At 34.2% G+C, this 16,028-nt stretch overlaps 1 long non-coding RNA gene across 1 annotated transcript; it reads right to left on the bottom strand.

Annotated features, from left to right (window-relative positions):
- Nucleotides 1–12,285: 12,285 nt before the first annotated feature.
- On the bottom strand, nucleotides 12,286–13,821 carry LOC143623656 (uncharacterized). The gene is made up of 4 exons (XR_013151937.1): nucleotides 13,794–13,821; nucleotides 13,320–13,384; nucleotides 12,775–12,828; nucleotides 12,286–12,459 (listed from the first exon to the last, which is right to left on the bottom strand). It is a non-coding gene; the product is annotated as an uncharacterized LOC143623656 (long non-coding RNA).
- Nucleotides 13,822–16,028: the final 2,207 nt, after the last annotated feature.

The raw sequence follows: 16,028 nt of genomic DNA on the forward strand, positions 1-16,028 counted from the left end.
ATCTTTCGTTATGATGATTGAGCACATGAACGACGATGTTGCTTCAAAATTCACGACGCATCTAATTAAATTTCATCAACATAGGACATTTTTGGTGGACCACTTGTTTTTGTTTTTTAATAGGCTACTTGTCCATTAAGATTGACCAGTTCTTTATAATGATTTTGATAATAATAATAATACACATTATTAGTGTTGCCTTTCTTTTATTCTTAATTAATAACTCGTATATAATTTAGATAATTGTAAGTGATTGAACAACCTTCTGGCTTTCGACTTTTCTAGCGGAAAACTGGTATACAACACAATTGCTAATTGATCTCCCACGTAACCTAAGGACCGATTACGACGAGACGAGTAACCAAATTATGACAGAGAGCCTAAAGATATAATCCTTAAGTGAGGGATCATCAATGTATTAAAGACTTGGTATGCTAATGTTTTGTCACCATTAAGGCAATAAAAATGTTTAGGATCATGCTCACGTGCTTATATATGATTACAATATTTGGATTCCTATATGAAGACAAATGAAATTATATTAGTAATTAGCATATTCGATACTAATTTATTGATTGTGTTTCAGTTTTTTTTATAGATTTTATTGTATTCCTACAATATTTGTTTATTTGTAAATAAAAAAAGAAAAGAAAAGAAAAGAAAAGAAAAGAAGAAAGGGTGGCCCATAAAAAATAGTACCAACAGTTGAATCATTGTACCATGGTTGTCATAAATTACTATCAGGGTGTGTTTCAGAGTCATGTAATATACCTTTGTAACCCTTGGGAGTTATTCACATCCGGCATTATTAGACACTGTCCTTTTAGGGGCATTTGGTAATTTGATTTTTCTTTTACTAGCTCATGGTTTATGACTTTATGGTGAGGGGTGAATGAGGACCATACCCAATGACCTAAAAGATTAGCTTTAGAATTATTCAATTGAGACAGATTTTGGATTTTGACTTTTCAATTGGTTTGCATGCCCTAAAGATTTTTATTGATTTTTCATTTAGACTGATTTCTAACATTATAGAATAGAGTACTTTGTGATCAATAAAAAGATTAGGTTTTCGGGTTAAGTTTCCGCTCTCATATATATAAGAGCATAATGAAGGGTTCTTCGCATATATATAAGAGCATAATGAAGGGTTCTTCTGTTGCCACCTCAACCCTCGGAATATCTGAATCTCTTTTGGTTATGCTAGCCAATAGCTCGGACCTTTTGGCCAGATTTATGTATCCCGTCTCCCTAGCTAGTTCAACATATGCATACTTTAAGTATAATTATCTATAAGAATAAAAAAAAAAGTAAAAAGAAATATAGACACTAGACAGATATATAACTTAGTAGGATTTATCTTCGTATCTATTAGTGATTGCATAAGGATTTCTTCTATATGTAGCATAAAACCACGTAATATTGACCTTTGATCTTTTGGACATCTTGTTCTTAGGTTTATGTCACTCTAAAGAACCACTTTTGAAACTGTGGAACAACATTCATTTGTCAACCTTTGACATGATAACAAAAGGTTATGTCCTGTTTTGTCGAAGTCCTTGGTACTTTGATGTTATGTATTATGTAACCGTCATTGTTGGTATCCTTTGGATTTTGGTCACAAACTTTGTGTATGCTAATACCTTGACACCGTGTTTTTCTTTTCGTTTTATGCCTTTTTTAGACAAGCCATGCTTAGTTTTTTTAGAATGGTAATGGTCTTCTGTTGCTACTATCATTCTCATAAGCTCCCGCCACTATGTTTGACTTACGAAACATATTTGACCATAAATCTTGACCTTTTGACTCAGAAACAATTTAATTAGACTCACCATATACTAAACAAAATAAATTATCGAGTCAATCGATATTCTAGACCAATTGACTTCTTATGTCAAAGCTATCTAAGTGAAATACATCCCGAGAACATCTTTAACTAAAAATTGTGTTACACATAGGATGTTATATGTACGTGATTGTAGTTTACTTTATCATTGTGTCATCATATATTTTGATATTGATACATGTATGCTGTTTCTTTTGGAGTCAGATGCCTCTCTGAAAACGGATTTTCTATCCTCATGGATAAAGATAAGGTTTGCTTACATCCACTCTTCCTAGACTATGCCAGTAGCTTATGTTATTTGTGAGATTTGCATGATACGGTTGTTGTTAGTTAAAATTAAATAAATATTATACTAATGCGTAATGAAAGATGATGAGTAAATCATAAAGGAGTTTATTTGTTCATTGATTTTTAAATTCAACTTGAGTAGAATCGTAGATATCATTGTATATATCATATATGTGTGTGTAAAGATAAAGATATTTTGGTATTGAGTAAATTGGAGAATTTGGAAAAGGATTAAATAAAAAGACAAAAGGGTGAAAGTGTGAATTTTGTTTCCCCTGACACACACGCTTACACATACTTCTGCAATCACATGACTCACTGCTCTGTTCACTCAACAAACAACCAGACAAACCCTATACCCCGATTTGTAACAAGAAAACAACTACTATTTCAGAACTTTATATTATAAAATAAAGATGACCGCCACATGTTACTAACTTTAATTCTGAAAATATATAAAATATATAATTTTCATCAAGTATAATACTAGTAAAACAATATTAGACATAATAAAATATATAATTTGACCTTTAGTTTATTATGCATCTATCATCTTCAGCTTTATATTCTAGGCTCTACTACATGAGAGAAATACAGACCAATGGACCACCAGTAGCCTGAAGTATATTTATATCTTCAATCTTATATCTAAGAGTTTACGCAATAGTAATAGATGATTGCATATGTTTAAAACATATCTTAAATAACATGCATGTCTCACATAAAATCAAAGGAAGAATCCATGAATTTAATATCAAAATCGGTTTCTGAGCTACGTAAAGTGCAATTACAAGGGCCGGAATGCATAGATATATATGATATATCCAATTATAAGTCTTTTTTAACCCCTAGGAGTAATAATTGAGTTTTTTTTGGTGCGGTTGGTACTCAAAATGTATTCTTTTAGTTTACCTAAAATAGCATTCTATAGAGCGGCAAGGAATATGGTTAAGAACATATTGTACTGTAGATTTTTTTTTGGGTTATATTGCACAACAGAAACTCGACACCACACAGTTGATCGTTGACATCATTTAGCGTTATAACTTATAAATTAGGTGGGGTAAATAGGTTCTCTTTGTTTTGTTTAATTGCAGACGTTAATTCTTTTGCTGAACTTTTTTTTTTATCAACTCATGATATAAGATATACAATAAGTAAAGAGTTAATGGATAAGATGATAAAACATATTATAAAGGTTTAAATAAATGTTAACTAATCCGCTCTGTTTATGTTTCATGTAATATGCTTATTGAACACCTATGTAGGTTTAAGAGACATAATCATCTACAAAGATTATGAAGAATGAAATGGTAATCACTATCCATTTAGTGAGAATTTGAAGGGGTAATCGTCATCTTGTAAGTGAGAAAGGTAAAAATGATTACTATCTCGATTAGTGAGATGTTAAAGAGGTGATCAATACTCGACTAGTGAGATTTTAAAGGGGGTATGGCATTAAAGAGGTGATCACTTGAGAAGTAGACGTGTGATGAGTTTATTAACATCCACTTTAACCACTATACATCTAGTGTTATTTCTCCCCTTATCTTTTTTCTTATTACATGCAAATAATTTATTATTGAGTTAATTGCAGTTTTGGTCCCTATAATGATATCCAAAATACAGGTTTAAACCCCATGGTGGAATTTTGCAGTTATGGTCCTTGTGGTCAACATTTTTTTGCAATCGGGCCCAGTTAACTAACGGTTGTTACGTCCGTCATTTTCAAGGGCCGAAATGTCTTTTTACCCCTATATAAACCACGAGCTCAATTAAGGCCCCTCCCATTCGCATTTTGCAACCCTAACTGTCTTTGTCTTCCTCTCTCACCACCGTCTTCCTCCGTTGCCGTCTTCCTCTCGCCGCAGTCTTCCTCTCGCTGCCGTCTTCAATTAACCATAATGGCATGGCTAATAGCCATTTTCTCCAATACCCGACTTTTCTCAGGTATGAATCAGGTCTTAGTTTTGAGTTATGAAATGTGAAACTGTAGCTTCGATTACTAATCAAGTTCGTGTTCCTGCTTGTTCCTTGTAGCTGTCATTTTGCTCTATTTTTCATGGAGCCACCTAAGAGTTGTATGGTGGTGCTGGTGTACACCTGACCGAACATGATCAACACCATCAACTTCAATGCAGATGGACAAGATTTGTTGGAGTAGTTGTTTAGGTTTGTTTGGTTAACTTAGTAGTTATAATTAATATTCAAGTGTGGGGATGTTTGATGTACATAAAAATATAGATCTTTTCGGCATCAAATAATCCCTAAAAACTGCAATTTCTATCAAAAAACATAGCATAAAAGGCTACTTATCATAATAAAACATAATTTCAGGTGAAACCAAGCCCCAAACGAAGAAACAAGCAAAAAGACGAAGAAAAACAGAAGAGAATACAAGAAAACAAAGAAATACGCCCCCATGCTTCTGAACACAAGAAAAGACAAAATCTGGAAGCAAAAGCACGGGGCCATGCCTACCAACCACGGGGCCGTGGACGTGAACACAGAAAAGACAAAAAAAAAAAGAATTAGCACATGCCATTAAAAACCACGGGGTCGTGCCTACCAACCACGGGGTCGTGGTCACCTTTCAGAAAAGACAAAAAAAATCTGGTACATGTCATAAAAATGCACAGGGGCGTGCCTACCAACCACGCGGTCGTGTCTCACACTCCAGATTGCCTATAAATAGTGGCTCATGTTGCACTCATTTGGTGTGCCTTGAAAAGAATTCTATCCAATTCTCTCTTATAAAAACACATACTAACACTCATATCGAAGATCTAGTGAGTAGCTATACCCATCTTCGTTGTCTCATATTAAATTCTTTTTTGATCAAATTGTGCTGGAGACTTTAGTGATCAATGAAGATCGTGTATTTGATGCCATAGAGGTAATGTATTCAGATTTTGAGAGTAAATATCGCAACTCCTAATTCCAGATCATGGGTTGTGTAATTCTTTTCATGCACCTTGAGTTGTCGTGATGCATAGGCTCTCAATCTATCTCGTTGCATAAGCACGCATCTGAGTCGTAGTCGTGAAGCATCACAATGAACTACAAATCTGTCTGTTCCTTCTGGAAGTGACAGGATTTGTGCACTACACAACTTATGCTTATGTAGCTGGAAAGCTTCTTCATGCTTCTCGGTCCAATCATATTTCTTGTCTTTTTGGGTTAACTGGGTTAAAGGTTGAGCTATGGAAGAAAAATTTTCGATAAATCTATGGTAGTAACCAGCCAATCCCAAAATTTGTCGCACTTCAATAAGTGACCTTGGTGTCTCCCAATTCTTAATTGCTTCAAATTTTGTGGGATCAACGTGGATACCGTTTTCATTAATTACATGCCCTAGAAAGTGGACTTCTCGAAACTAGAAATCACATTTAGAGAATTTGGCATATAAATTTTCTTTCTTTAGCAACTCTAGGATTAATGTCAAGTGTTGCTCATGTTCTTTCTTGGTTCGTGAATAAATAAGTATATCATCGATGAATACTATCACGAATTTATCCAAGTATGGCTTACAACCCTGTTCATAAGGTCCATGAATACAACAAGTGCATTCGTTAGGCCAAATGGCATGACCAGAAATTCATAATGGCCATATCGAGTTCTGAAAGTAGTTTTATGAATATCCTCTTCTACAACTCGTAGTTGGTGGTATCCGGATCGCAGATCAATATTTTAGTAATAGCTGGATCCTTGCAACTGGTCAAACAAATCATCAATCCTCAGTAGTGGGTACTGATTCTTAATAGTGAGTTTGTTCAATTCTCGGTAATCGATACCCATCCGAAAAGAGCCATCTTTCTTTTTCACAAATAAGACTAGAGCTCCCAAGGTGAGAAAATCGGTCTTATGAATCATTTATCTAATAATTCCTGAAGCTGATTGGATAGCTCCTGCATTTCCGATGGTGCTAATCTGTACGGAGATCGAGCTATCGGAGCGGCATCGAGTAATAAAGAGGAGTCAATCAAGTATGTCATGGATTTCTTGAACCAAATGAAGGCAGATCAGGAAGCTTAGAATAAAAGTGATAATCAAAGGTTAGAGCTTCAGGAGAAAGCTAATGCCTAAAGGGATGAACAAATGAGTCAGCTAGCTGAAGAGGTGGCAAGTTTGAAAAGAAATCCATCAAAGCTACCGAGTGATACTTTGAATAACCCAAGCCACCAAAGTAGAAGTTCAGCAAATGGGAAAAAGCACATGTTAGTGCTATCACCATTGAAAAATGTGGTGAATGACATGGTTGAAGAATTTGAAACATGAGCTCCACTTATTCTCACTCAGATTGGGGAATTCAATACTACCAAGGCGTTAGTTGATTATGGCGCGAGTGTAAGTGTGCTACCGGGAAACGTGTATGACAAATTTGACTTTGGGCATTACAAGAAGTTGAAACCATCTAGGTGTTAGCTGATTTCACTCGAAGACATCCTCAGGAGAAGTTGGTTGGTTTTGCGGTAATGTTTGGTGATTTTTACTACCCTAAAGATTTCTTGGTGCTCGATTATGCATCATATAAGAATGAAGAACCCCGGGTGATATTGGGAAGACATTTTTTGGCAACATCAAATGCTCAGATCATTTGCCGAGATGGAACAGTTTGCGTGACCTTCGGTAAACGTAAGTTAATTTTAAATATATTTTCAAAATCATATGATTATTCTCTTGAAAATAAATATTCAAGGTCTTGTGCTACTAACATGTGTCTTCCTCGCGTAAGCGAGGATAACACCAAAAGGGAGGATTATGTGTTTGATAGGTCAAAGAGAGAGAAGGATAAATGGGAGTTGAATGCGGTAACGATTCAGATCGGAGAAGCAGTAAGCTCAACTGCTTATATCAAGACTATGATGGAAACAATGGTTAATAATGAGAAGGATGGAAAAAAGTAAGAAGAAACCTTGAAAGAAAGAAAAAGTAAAGAAACCACCGAACAAAGAAGGTTGGCGTGTTTTGGGCCACGGTGGAATGCACTAGGGAAGATACCACTTTGTTGGAGAAGCACACGGAGTGAGATGGAGGAAGGTAAGTACTCCATTAGACCACCATAACCGCTAAATTAGGTAACGGTCTGACTGAAGACCTTAACAAAAACATAGCGCTGACCGGGAGGCAACCTGGATTTATTTTTAGTTTGTATTTAATATTATTTTTGTAGTTTTTTTCACAGCTTTATTTCAAACATGCAATAGTAGCAAAAGTCAAGTGCGGGGATGACACACGGAAAAGTCGGAGTTTTATAGTGTTTTGGTGAAAGAATTACAAGTTATGAGGTTCCGCCTGTCCGAGGTGTTTTCATGTTCCTTTTGCTATGGTTATTTCAGGTTTGTGTATATTTTGTTGTACCTAAAACTTCGTGGGTGTAGTTTCCTAAAAACCTTCACGAGATCTTACTCGTCCATCCGGAAAGTGAGTTAGGTATTTTAACATTTTTACTCGTTTAATAAATTTAATTATAAAATTTGTTTCACTCAGTTAGGTAATTAAACATAACTGTTTTGCAAACTGCTTAAAATACCTTTTAAAAACATTATGAAGATAGTCTTTACATTTTTGAATTACAAAAACAACCTTAAGTTTTTGGACATGCGTTAGCCTTTTATCTCATGTGCAAACACCCCTATACCTTATATGACATTATTTTTCTCTTATCATTGACCATATAAGCAACACATCACCTCATTCATCCACCCTTTTAATCTCTTGCGACACCATTTCTCCTGCATCATTCATCTTCCTCTAGCATCAAAAAGAGTAAATTTGTAATCTAACAAATTTCTCATGGCTTTAATTATATAGCATTTTTTAGTCAAAATGGCTAATTTGATGATTCCCTTTATTTTGGTACTTTTGCTTGTATGTCCGATAAAAATTGTGATTGTTGCTTTTTTGTTCTCGGACTTTGTCAATGAACTGAGATGTTCCAACATAAGTCTTCGGCAACGTTTAATTCTAGTTGGGTCATGCTATGTATACACCAGCCCCCTGGTGTGGGAATAAGGCTATACGGCTCGTATAGGGCCTATACGAGTCGTATAGCCCTAACTTATTGACATGCGTACGAGTGTGTCAGTGTGGCAGCTTTTTGCAGTCTATACGAGCCGTATAGATTTTTCAGCTCGTATAGCCTATGTAACTCGTCTGACCTATACGACCCGTATAGGGTCTATACGACTCGTATATACAACATGTCATGTGTCTATAAGGCATTAAACAACTATAATATTATAAATTATAAACGATATATTTCAAAAGCTGAGTTAACACGAGCCAAAACATCTACACCAACAAATGAAACTAAAATGTCGTTACCCCGAAACGCTCATGTTGTACGTAGGTTGTTATGTATATTTTTATTTTGTAACCAACTCGGGTGTTATTTTTAATATTTTGTAATTTTAAAATTGAAAAAAAAAACTATACGAGTCAAATAGACCATAAACGAGCCATATAGCCCTATACGAGCCGTATAGGGGCTATACGATACAAAAGAATAAGAGCTGACATTTCTGCTTGAAAATGACTTGACTATGCACCTATACAAGCCGTATAGTCATATAGGCTACCATGGTGTGTGAATAATCAACATGATGTATGAATAACCCAAGCCTTCTAGTTTTGAGTGAATGAACCAAATGACTACGTGTATTTTATATTCTTCTCTCTATCTCTTTAACAAATAAACGACATAAACAACGACATTCCAAATTTGTCAAATGATATTGTAATCACTTTAAACAAATATAACATTAGAGGATGCATATTTTAAATCCCTAGAGTGATTATAAAATTTAAAACACATTCCAAATTTGTTAATTTTCAGACTCGAAAACGTACACACCATCTTTTATTAAAAAACAAATAAAATCATATGCAGTATTTATATAAGTTTGATAATATTACAGGCAAAACTAAAAGAATAAATAATACATACTCTCACTCTCTAGCCTCTGCTTCTGTACTTGATCACCATTAAACAAGCACCTACTAAATAACACCATCCCTTTTCTTGTTCCTCCATATTCTGGCTCTCCCAACCATGGAGGCTTGTTAAGATACTGGAGAACCAACGCTGTTGACGCAACCAAGAATGATTTCGTAAGCGCCACCACCATTGTCACCGCAGTCAGCAGTCAGACACCGAAGACGACGACGACCGTTTTTCGACTTGGAGTTCAGTTTACCAGGGAATGAAATTGGTGTTAAAAACTATGAGGAAGAAGAAGATTCAGATGGAGTCAGAAGATGATGATGATGATGATGATGATGAGAGTGAGTCGAATTCCGAACCACCTCTACTGCAGAGTAGTGTTCTTGGGCTCAAACAAGGTAATTTACCCGCAGGAAAGTCTTATGTTGATTGTGATTGAAATGAAGATGACATGAGTTCTGAATGATGAATCAAGATAGTGAGGGCCGCAGCTGGTAAATTTGATAGTCTAGGATTGTCCCCGCACTAGTAAATTAGATTTAATGGCTTCTGTCACAATAAATTATTACATGTTATATTTTATATATATGTATTTTTGTTATTGTACAATATAGTTTTTGACTTTTTGCTGAATTCCTTTCTATGGACATTCGATAACTACAATTATACGGTTCTCGTAGCTCTTAGATACCACTGGTATATGAGCGTTATAATTACCAAAACTCTTTAAAATGTCTCTTTGGATCCAGATGATAATTAGTAAAAAGTGTTCTTGTTTATAACTACATTGCTGTTTACACAAAACAATGATTATTAATTTGCTTAGATAGAATGTAACACTTTTAATATTTTGCAACTACAGGATTAGAAATGAAGGGCTGTGATTTATTACTATTAATATTGAAATTGCCTTGTCTGTTCTTGATTAAAGGATATGTTGGGAACTTATGTAAAGAAAAAGTGGTCTTTTTAAGGAGGAAAGAGGTCAAATATGGAGGAAAGTGGTCCACTCATCACCTTAACCTTCTCAATGTGGGACTTAGTTGCATTTACTTAAACCCCTTTCAGCTAGCGTGTTACTTAAAATCTTAATTAGGTTTTACACGTCTAGTTTGGGACATCTTATTATAAAAGTGAATGTTGAAGTTTAAATTGAGATCATCTTATTATAAAAGTGAATGTTGAAGTTTAGATTGAGATGATAAAGAGAAAGTAAGAAGTTAATGAGGCCGGTATTTTCATGAGTTGATGGGTTTTTTTAGAAGACAAGAAATTAGGTGATATTTGAAGCTAGTAATATGAAAAGGGAGCTTATTTTTTAGTTGTTTCTTAGTTATTCTTTTCTTTGGATAGTTAATAGGAACAGAAAAGTGAATGCCACTTGGGTCAAATGGTTAAAAACCCACTTTCATTTATGTACCTTTAATGTTTGGCTAGGTTTATTTCAAAAGTATTTGTTTATCAAGTTTTATACTAACCCCTAATCACTCAATTTCACAATTTGTTAAGAGTAAATGAAAAACAATTATAAATGTATTTATCAAAACTCTGTAGCACATATTTTCCAACATCCTCAAGATATTTATAATCCAATCAAGTACAAGCACAAAATTTTACATAAAGACTCTAGTGATGATACTCTAATTTAAGATTGTGTGTTGTGATGCTTCAGCGGGGACGCTAGCACCTACCTCGTTGTCATCGTGGTAACACACACCACAACATGGTGGTGTGAGTGGGGGCGCTAGTGGGCGAGCGTGAGTATGATAGCGATGTAAAATGTGACAGTTGGAAGTGGGGATGTACATGTGAGCCATGAAAGGAGAAGAAAACAATCAAGACGGGTCTTGTTATTTATTTACTTTCAAGTGTGCTTTTCTAAAACTAAAGTCCATATGTTACTAATCATATATATGTAAAACCAAATAGCTAATTAAGAAGTGTTTTAACAGCTATACTTCGATTTAAAAAAACCCGTTAGACATTATTGTATTTTTAATGGCTTAATATATATATACATTAGCAAACACTTGAAAACTGACAACAACTGATTACATCGACACGGAAATTTAAATTAACTTTTTTTATATTGTTCAATGTTTGAGATTAATTTTTTTATTATTTTTCATTGAAAATTTATCTTTTAATTTATATTGTTATTTTACATTTAGAAAAAAAAAAAAGAAATTCACTGAAACCCCCGCTCACCTCAACTACAACATGCTCAGGTGGCTTTAACAATGGCTTTATCCCATACACAGACAGTCTCTAGTCAACGCTAACGCTAAGCATGGCCGGCTGGAGGGTGGTGCCGGTCGGACCGTCGGCCGGGACATGCAATTTTTGAGGGCCAAAATTTTTTATATTTATATTTTATATATATATATATTTAAAATATAAAATTTGTAAAATATGATTTGAACTTTACCATCTTATAATTATTGGGCCCAAAATTGGTTTTTATTTATAATCTATTTAATCAAGTTTAAATTATTGGGTCCAAACAAAAACTAAAAATTTAAATAAACTCCCAATGCAAAATAAAAGAAATAACTGTTGACTGAAATTCCTTTTTTGCTTCCTTTATTCTTTGCGAATGTTGAACAAAACCTGAACAATGACCAACCCAGCCGACCACCACTGTTGACCACCAAGCTCGTCTGCGGTTGACCAAGCCAGCAGCCACCAAGGACCAAACTATTTTTTTTATCCAATGTTCAGAGAGTATCACGAATAATTGGTTAATAGTTAGTTATTACGGTACGTATTTAATTTTAATGATATATTTTTCTATGTTTATTGTTATTCACCGTCATTTAGAAAGTTTAGCTTATATATTTCGTTACTTGTTAAGGCTATAGGCCTTTTTATTTCGACTCAGTCGAGGTGTCTAAATCCTCGAAGACGGCCCTGATGCTAATATTAGAGAATGAATTCTGGTTGTAGCTTGAGCCAGAGTAAGAAAGCAATGTTTGAAACAAATTATTTTGTTGAAGAGTCTTTAAAATTCGTAATGTTCAATACTCAAGTTCATATTCTTAATTCTTTTAGGACATTGACTTTTATTATCTCAATAAATAAATGATATGTTTCTACCGTAAGGTTTGGTTTTTTGGTCCAGATCTTATGCGAAAATAATGAGTTTTAGCTTAAAACTAGTAAATGACCCGGCGCGCCGGGCATGGTTGTGCATGACAGACGTTATGCGGTAATTGCAAATACATAGTAAGTATTACTATTAACATAACATTAAGTACGGTTCAGCAAACATTCAAATATTTTTGAAATGTAACATTATCAATCCTAACTTGCATGCTTGTGGTGCATTTAACTGTCTTCTACAACATGTAGGCATATGGATATGCACCTACTTCATTTTCTGCAAAGAAATAGCGGTTGCCATAAGTTGAAATCATGTTAAAATCACATATTTTGATCAAGATTACATCAACAATCAAGGATCTAAATATTCAACTTGAATTTAAAATGTAGCATTTCAATTTGGAAACCGCCCACTGTTAATTCATTGCAGCAGATATAGTTGTACACATGGGTATTTTAGAAATTTGAAAAATATTACATTTAAACAGCAAGTAGTTTTAATTGTGCACATGGGTATTTTAGAAATTTGGAAAATATTACATTTAAATCTAAGTAGTTTTTTTTATCTTATTAAGATAAGTGGATGGCTTACCTTTATATGAACCTCTCCATGTATGTAGTAGCATATATCTAACTCAGAAGCCATCTGATGAAACGTAAAGAAGACATTGCTTATATTAACTAATAACTGGCAATCCAACATTAAGTGTATGACAAAAACACAACCCCAAAAATGAATACAAATCTGTAAGGCTAGATACCATTTCAATTATTATTATTATTAAAAAATAATAATTTTGTAGACTACAACATTTGAACGTAGCAGTGGTTTTTAAACCTTTCGTGCCATTTACTCTTGTCCCGATCTAAGATTACTTAGTTCACCAAAATAATAATATAAAGAAACACATACTAATATATTTTTGGTGGCGTAATTAATTGAGCCCAAATTGGAATCATTTCGTAAAAATATACTGGTTATGTACACGTCTAATGCACAATCAAGTAGAACCCAAAAGTAGTCGGGCTACACTCTAATTAAGTATGCTAGTTTTGTAACAATTAGTTTAAAAGAAATTTGAAATCTTATAATTGAAACTTTTTGTGTTACACAGTGATAGAACATGAAATGCATACCTTAGCTTCCACATGTGAACTTTTAGCCTCTTTTTTCCTGTTGTGATCTTTTAACATTCATTTTCCTGCTGACATAAGTATAAAACTGAAATACAATTGTTGCATTTAACTTGGTTAAACTGTTGTGTTTTCCTAGGCATTTGGTTAGGCTCAAATGCATTATCATCATAGCCCGTTAGCAACCAAACGGGCACCAAGCCATGTGGACAAAATTCAGGTTTAAATTGTTCAATATATAACTATTGAATACACACTATAGTAGAATAGCCTTGTTAAACCGAATCATTTAATATCTATCTAAATTAGCCTAGCCTGTCAAATGAAGAAGAAAACCAACCCATATCTATAATTATCTCTCTATTTCCACCATACACCCGAATTCAAAAACCCTAGAACTCGCTAACCTGTCAATTTATTTACCATTCGTTCTTAACATAATCAAAAGCACAATTAAGTGGGAAATCTGGTGGTTACCTTAATGCCAAAGAACTTTTTATTGGTAATATGAGATCCAAACACATGACATTCAGGGTTTCTACTACATAGGCGACGATCACCAAACGCTCTACCCGGAAACGCCACATCTCATTTAGGAACGGACGGCGGTAAATACGCACCACCACACGACCACCGTCCGGCGCCACAAAAGATTCCAAATCAGATTTATGAACGTCGGAGAGGATACAGTAGAGAGAATAAGAGAGAGGGGAATGTGGTAGATAGAATTAATAAAATGAAGACGGTGGAATAGAGGAGTCACTTACACGCGTCATAGCCTCAGACACGCGTATATGACAGGCAGCAAACCAAAACAAAGCCTGCTTGACCCCACCGACAAACCCACAAACTTTGTGGCGTCAAAGTTGTTCTTTATACTAATTATGTTATAATCAAAATGATGGATTTTATGTTACAATATTGTTTTACATTTGTTGGGTCTTGAAAACATCATTTCGGTCCTTAAAACGCGTAAAAATCACTTAAAACGAACTTCGGGGACTAAATCTACCATTTTTAAAAGTTTGGGAAAAGCTGATGGCCAACCCCATCGCGCTACGCGATGGGGACACCATGGGCGTCGCGTGGCGCGACCTGCATCAGGTCTGAAGCTCGTAAATTTTGTTGTTTTGTGTTTGTTTTGATCCTTTTTGCATGAAACCTCTTGTGTCTCACACCCATATTTGACCACCAACATTACCCTATATATACATCACCATTTCCTTTCATTTTTCCCTGCTACAACTCCAAAAACTCTCTCAAACATCAAAGATTCAAGGTTATTTTCTTAATGTTCTTGAAAGGTTTGACTTCCAAGTGTCAAACTGAGTTAAATCTTTCTTTCTAATTAGTTTATGTAGTCTTATTAATACTTAAATATTGTGGAACAACATATATATATATATAATATAATACCTCTTATTACCTTTGGTAGTTACTTATCCGATTCCAGTCGGTGAGGTTTCAGACCTTGTAAGGCAAGGCTTCTTGACTTTCGAGTCCTTGATATATATATATATATATACATAACTTGTTTATACATATTAATCCTGCTTAACTTCTGCTCATTTTAGTTTGTTTGTCATATTTATAAGTTCCATGGTTATGGGATCTAAGAGTCTATGCTTTGGTTTAACCGTAATAGCTTTAGACCTAAACTGAACTTTTGTTTAAAGACTTTGTTGTTAACTTTTTTGTTGTAAAACTTACATATTTTCATTTATACATTATTATACAAGTTCTTGGTTATTTGGGCACGTGGAAACCATATATGGACTTGTTGTGAGATGGAAACCGAACCAATCCGATTTTTACTCGCTTAAGGCACACAAGTGTGTTTTTAGCTATCAAGACTTTTATATTTCTTTTTAAAAATAGTTTACAAACTGATTTTAATTATTTTCTTAAGTACTTGGAGATGTGGTATCCAACTTGATCTCATAACAAAGTTTGGACCGACAAAACCGAACACTCGCTTAACATGCGTTGTTAGTTCTAAAACAATAGAGCTATATACTTGGTTAAGTCTTAATAAGTTTTATTGAGTTATCACATAACATTCACTATTTTGGAAAGTTGACTTTGGGTTTGACCAATTACCAAGACCCGAACCAACAAACCGAACACTCGTTAAAGACCCGTTTTAGTATCTTTATCCCAAAGGAAGTTGCACTTTTGCATTTTTCCCACCTTATTACTTAACATAGGTTAAGTAAATATTAAGGTTAGATACTTTTACCCGGTTTCAAGCAAACTTACATTTTAAAGGGTTATTATTTATAAATTCTTAAATAGTTACATTTTAAGCCTTAAACTTTAATTATTTACATTTCTCAACAATTATTTTATTTAAAGACTTTCAAGAGAACCTTTCTAAATCCAAGACAATTTTTTATTTAGGCTTCATACGTTAAACTCGTCGTTCTGGCAAATCTCCAAATTATCATCTTTCAAGTTTATTACTTAAACGTGATTACTTTCATACCCCGTTTTCCATCTTTTGTTTTGGGGGTGACATTTCTTACTATCTAAACTAAATGTTTTATACTTGGGTTTTAAACCACAAATGTTATTGTATACCTTACTTAAATAAATGCTCGATTTGGTGTTCTATGCTACATGTTTATGTGTTTACCGCTTTTAGTTGGTTGATCTATAAATCCTAGACTATTTGACATCCCCTTATAGTAAGGTGTCATAACGTAATGCAGT

This window comes from Bidens hawaiensis, unplaced genomic scaffold (genome assembly GCF_021521415.1).
Source record: "Bidens hawaiensis isolate Kalapana, Puna unplaced genomic scaffold, B.hawaiensis_p1.1 tig00003510_1, whole genome shotgun sequence".
In the NCBI taxonomy this organism is placed as follows: domain Eukaryota; kingdom Viridiplantae; phylum Streptophyta; class Magnoliopsida; order Asterales; family Asteraceae; genus Bidens; species Bidens hawaiensis.